Below are 5,542 nucleotides of genomic sequence, written 5' to 3' on the forward strand. Positions count from 1 at the left end.
CAGGAAAATTAAAGAACGAATAGACTTAATAGGTTTTTTTAGTGTATTCCCCTAGACGGTACCCAATTGTTCCCCACAGTACAGAATTAAATTACTCTAAAACACAACCACTTCCCAAGAAACCAGATAATCTTAATAATTTAAGGAATCTAAGGAGAAAAATAAGCTTAAGAAACAAATTATGATTTTGAGGTTATTTATGCAACTACTCTAGAAATACTTCAGGAAATTCCCTCAGAAGCATAACAAACCTAAAAAGTAGTCAGAGCAGGGCCGGCCCGTGGCTCACTCGGGAGAGTGTGCTGCTGATAACACCAAGGCCATGGGTTCGGATCCTATATAGGGATGGCCGGTTCGCTCACTGGCTGAGCGTGGTGCTGACAACACCAAGCCAAGGGTTGAGATCCCCTTACCGGTCATCTTTAAAAAAAAAAAAAAAAAATAGTCAGAGCAAATACTCTGAATCCTCAGGATGCAATGGTGCTTCTGCAGTGGTGCCAGGTGCAGCCTGGCAAGGTGAGCGAGCTGTCCCAGGAACAGCAGTGGCGGTGGGCTCTGCTCATGGACTAAGAGTCTCATCCATAATTCTGGAAAGGTTGTTGGGTATGGTGTCTCATCCTGGGTGCAGAAGGCTCTGAGCACGTACCACATGGTGAATTGGAGACCAAACATCCAACAGTCCATTTATATAAAAGGTTTCAAGAAAGAGAGACCAGTGAATGGGAGATAGACGACATGGTGACTGTCTAGGACATAGTCTTCTGACGATCCTTATAAACTCTCCTCTAAGCTCCATGGACAAAAGGGGACTGCCAGGAATCGCATAAGGAATATTTTCACAGAGGAATGAATGTGTAAAGAATAAAGACAACTAACATTTGGGGGGGCAATTTTTATGTTCTAAGCATGGAACTAGGCAGCTGCATTATCAGTGAATCCTCTTAACTATCCTATGAAGTAAGTATTATTACTGCTCCCATTTCACAGATAAGGAAACTGAGGCTTGAAGGAGTTAAGTAACACATCCAAGATCACCTAGTAAGTGGCAAAGCTGGGATTCGAACCCAGGTCAGCTGACTCCAGAGCCCATGCTCTTGAACACTGCACTAAATTGTGTCACAAGCAGGGCTGAGAACAACTCTATCCAGAACAGGGGGAGATGAGAAGGAAACTGAGCCCCAGTGGGCAATGGGGGCTCCAGAAAACCAGGATCTTGGGCACAGGTATTGGTGAATTCACAGAGGGCACCAGCAGCAGAGACAGTGGCTCCCTGGGCTGCAGACAGGAGCAAGGCAGGCCAGAGTGAAGACTCTGAGAGGACTGAGGGGACACAGAGACATCAGGGGCTGGGAGCATTCAACATGTAGATGTCATGGAAGAGACTGTGCAGGAAGGGGACAGAATGAGGGAAGAAAAGAGGGCCTGGGACAGATCCTGGAGGAAAACCAACATCTCAGGGATGAACAAAGGAAAAGGATCTCAAAATTAGGAAGGAGGGGATCAATATTCCATTAACTCAACTTTATCAAAACATATTTAATTTTATTAGGACTGACTCCCAAATGCAGTCACTCAAGAGTCAAGGAGTATTTGTCTTCTTAAGTGTCTCTACTTCAGTCTCACACCAACACCTCTTTTCCTATAGCTCACTTTCCTTTCCTATTATTGTTTACAGAAACATTACATTTTTGCTTTAAGTGCAAAAAGGCGAATGAGAAAGTTTCACGCAAAGAATTCATTCAACAAATATTTATTGAGTGCCTACTACGGGAAAAAAGCCAGGAGAAGCCAGATTAATTTCATAGTAAATTAATTTCACAAAGTTAATCTATCAGAAGTGATGGATACAGCACCCCAGGAGCCATCTGGGGACAGCAGTGTGTGCTCCAAGCCTAGAGTGCATTTGCAGAGATACAGCTGAGCTGCTTGGTCAAACCACAGGATAGTGGAGCACAGAGGACCAAAGAAGGACTTGCTTAGAGTAAAGTAAAACCAAAGCCAGAAATAAGCCTAAAACACAAGACTGGGATTAGACAAAACCTTGAGGTCAATATGGAATATCTAAGCATCAGAATCCTGCCTCCGAGCTAGCCTGAGAGGATCGACACAAGATCCACTGATAGGGTGTTGAAGGGATACAACTATTTCTAAAAACAGTGGCCCAAAGTCTCACTGGATTTAAATGGAACCGAGTCTTATGGTATGTGGGTGAATCATTTTGTTAGATGTTTCAAAATCCCTTTGAAAATCTTACCTTCAGACTCACCCAAATGGCATTTAACATGTGTGTCCCTAAAAATCCTGGTATCAGTAAGTATTTTTCCAGCTGATGATTCCATTTTCACAGGAAGACCATGGATGTTAGCAAAGAAAATTCTATAAAGAAAATGGGTTCAGAGAAGATGCAAGATGACTCAGGAAGAGTAAAGAAGGAGACAGCATCTGAAGGAAACAAAGAACAATAAAGGATCCATTAAAGGTACACTGCAGCAATAGTCAGAATGTACATTCTGGCAACAGATATTCCTTAATGTAGAGATTTCTTTTATGTAGGCTATTAACCATGCTGACCACCTTCAGCCTTTGTTCTCTTTGTAAGAAACTTTTAATCAGAAAGGGAGTAGCATTTCCTACCCTTCAAGGGTGATCAATACTCACACCTCTGCCAACAGACCATCTGCCAGAGCCAGCACTTTTGCCAGTCTCTCCATGACTCAAAAAGAAAGTTGGCACTCCTGAGAAGAACATGAATCTTTGACAATCTCCTAATGGCCAACATTATTAAATAGTAATCACATGGCTCTAGACTCCTCAGCCTCTTGTCATCTCAGGATTCAAAGGGTGGCAAAAGTCCCAGGCTCCCATTCCTTGTCCCATCTCCCTTATTCTTCCAAGGATAAGCTGGAAAACTTGTGTCCTAATTTCCCAGAATGTTACATGAGTTCTCTGTGTCTCCAGCTCACCCTCAATTTGAGCTCTAGTGAAAACTAATTGTCTTGTGAACACATTCTGGAAAAGTTGTGATTTGGGCCACAAATGGGAAGTGAGAAATCTCAGGTGGTCTCCATGCCCTAGAGACATTTGTCCTCTATAGCTTTTGCAGGAAGCTCTGATGTTCTTCCTCCACTAGTGCCCAATTCACCATCTTGAACTTCAGTCAGCAGCTACTGTGAGAGCTCCCATTTCTGGCATTTGTAAAAGTTGAGCTTTTAAGCAATTCTTTTTTCTGATTAAACTTTAAAATCTTTCAATAAAGGCCAGTCAGAAAAGATCAGACCAAGAGTTACTCATCATCGTAAGAGAACTTTCACTTGTCCCAGCCACTGAATGGATGCGTAAAAAAAGAGGTGAACAGAATATAAGGCTTTTTTTCTGCATAAACCTAAAAGTTTAGAAAACTTCTTGGCCTCCTCCTCACTGCACCTAGGTTTTTTTAAAAAATGGTAAGAATAAAACTCTCCTAAATCTCTCTCAGACATGCTCAATGACTCTATTATCTTCTCTAGACCCTGAAGCAGCCTGGTGACTTGATCCTAGCCCCTTTCAGTCATGGTCCAGGGTCAGTACTGCCTGCCTAGAGACCCACCCAGTGACCCAGTTGGAGCCCTCCCAAGGACCGGAAGGAAGCCCCAGCTGTCTGCATACCTGGTAATAGGCCCACTGCCTGCAGGCCCTGAAGCAGACTCTTATCCCAGTATCAGTTTACTGACCAAGGACCTGGAGGCAGTTTAGCCCACCCAGAGACCAGATAGGATCCATGCCCACTACAGCACCTGGTAATAGGCCTGCCAACCTTGGACCCCATTGCAGACCCAACAGCAGCCCCATAACCAGGCTCCAGTACCACTTAACTGCAACACTGGAGACAATCCCATCAGCCTGGGTATACAAGAGAAGGCCTTTACCTGCTAAAACAAGTCTATAAAAACTGGAAGAGGTGTTGGCTTCTTTAAATTCACAGACTCCAATGCAAGGCTACAGGATAACAAAGAATTAGGCAAACATGAAACCACCAAAGGAAACTAATAAAGCTCCAATAACTGATCCCCCAAAATGGAGATCTACAAATGGCCTGAAAAAGAATTCAAAATAATCATCTTACAGAACGCAATGAGATGCAAGAAAACACAAATAGACAATTAAATGAAAAAAAATGTAAAAGCATAAACAAAATGAGAAGTATAATAAGGAAATAGAAGCCATAAAAAAGACCCAAACAAAAATCCTGGAGCTGAAGAATACAATAACAGAACTGAGAAATTCAACAGAGAGCTTCAATAGCAGACTCAATTATGTAGAAGAAGAAATAAGCAAACTCAACTACAGCTCATTTGAAATTAGTCAATTAGAGGAATTTTTAAAAAGAGTGAAAAAGAGTGAAGAAAGCATAAGGAACCTATGGGGCACTATCAAACATATGAATATATGTTATAGAAGTCCTAGAAGGAGAAGAGAGAAAGAAAGGGAAAGAAAACATATTTAAAAAATACTGGTTGAAAACTCCACAAGTTTTGGGAGGGATATAGACATTCAGATTCATGAAACTCAAAGGACCCCAAATCAGATCAAGCCAAAAAAGAATATTCTGAGACACATGAGAATCAAACTGTCAAAAGACAGAAACAAAGACAGAATCTTGAAACCTGCAAGAGAAGAGACTCATCACTTACAAAATAACATCCATGTGGTATTAGCAGATTTCTCAACAGAAACCTTGCAAAGCCAGGAGAGAGTGGGATGATATATTCAAAGTACGAAAGAGAAAAACTGCCAACCAAAAATATGATATCTGGGAAAACTGTCTTTCACAAAGGAAATAAAGACATTCCCAGACACACAAAAGCTGAGGGAGTTCATCACCACAAGACTAGCTTAAATCAGAATGTTATAACCATAAAATGGTTTATGTAAACTGCATGGTAAACATAAATAAAAAACCTCTACTAGATACACAAAAGAGAAAGAGAATCAAAGCCTACCACTATGAAAAGTCAACAAATCACAAGCAAAGATAGCAGGATTGGAGGAAAGAAACAAAGGAATTAAAAAACAGTAAACAACAAAATGGCAACAGTAAGTCCTTTCTTACAAATAATTCCTTTAAATGTAAATGGATTAATATTTACAATAAAAAAACACAGAGTAGCTGAATGGATTTTAAAAACAAGATTCTGTTGCTGCTTAAAAGAGACTCACTTTAGCTTTAAGGACACACATAAATTTAAAGTGAGAGGTGGAAAAAATATATTCCATGCAAATATTAGCCAAAAGAGATCGGGGTAGCTATACTTATATCAGAAAAAATAGACTTTTAGTTAAAATCTGCCACAAGAGACAAAGAAGGTCACTATATGATGATAAAGGGGTCAACCTATCAAGATGATATAATAATAAATATATATCCACCCACCATTGGAGCACTTACCTATATAATGCAAATACTAACAGAACTGAAGGGAGAAATAGACAGCAAGACAATAATAGTAAGGGACTTACATACCTCACCTTCAACAATGGATAGATCAACCAGAGAATCTATAAA

The sequence above is a fragment of the Cynocephalus volans genome, chromosome 6, assembly GCF_027409185.1.
Source record: "Cynocephalus volans isolate mCynVol1 chromosome 6, mCynVol1.pri, whole genome shotgun sequence".
Classification (NCBI taxonomy): domain Eukaryota; kingdom Metazoa; phylum Chordata; class Mammalia; order Dermoptera; family Cynocephalidae; genus Cynocephalus; species Cynocephalus volans.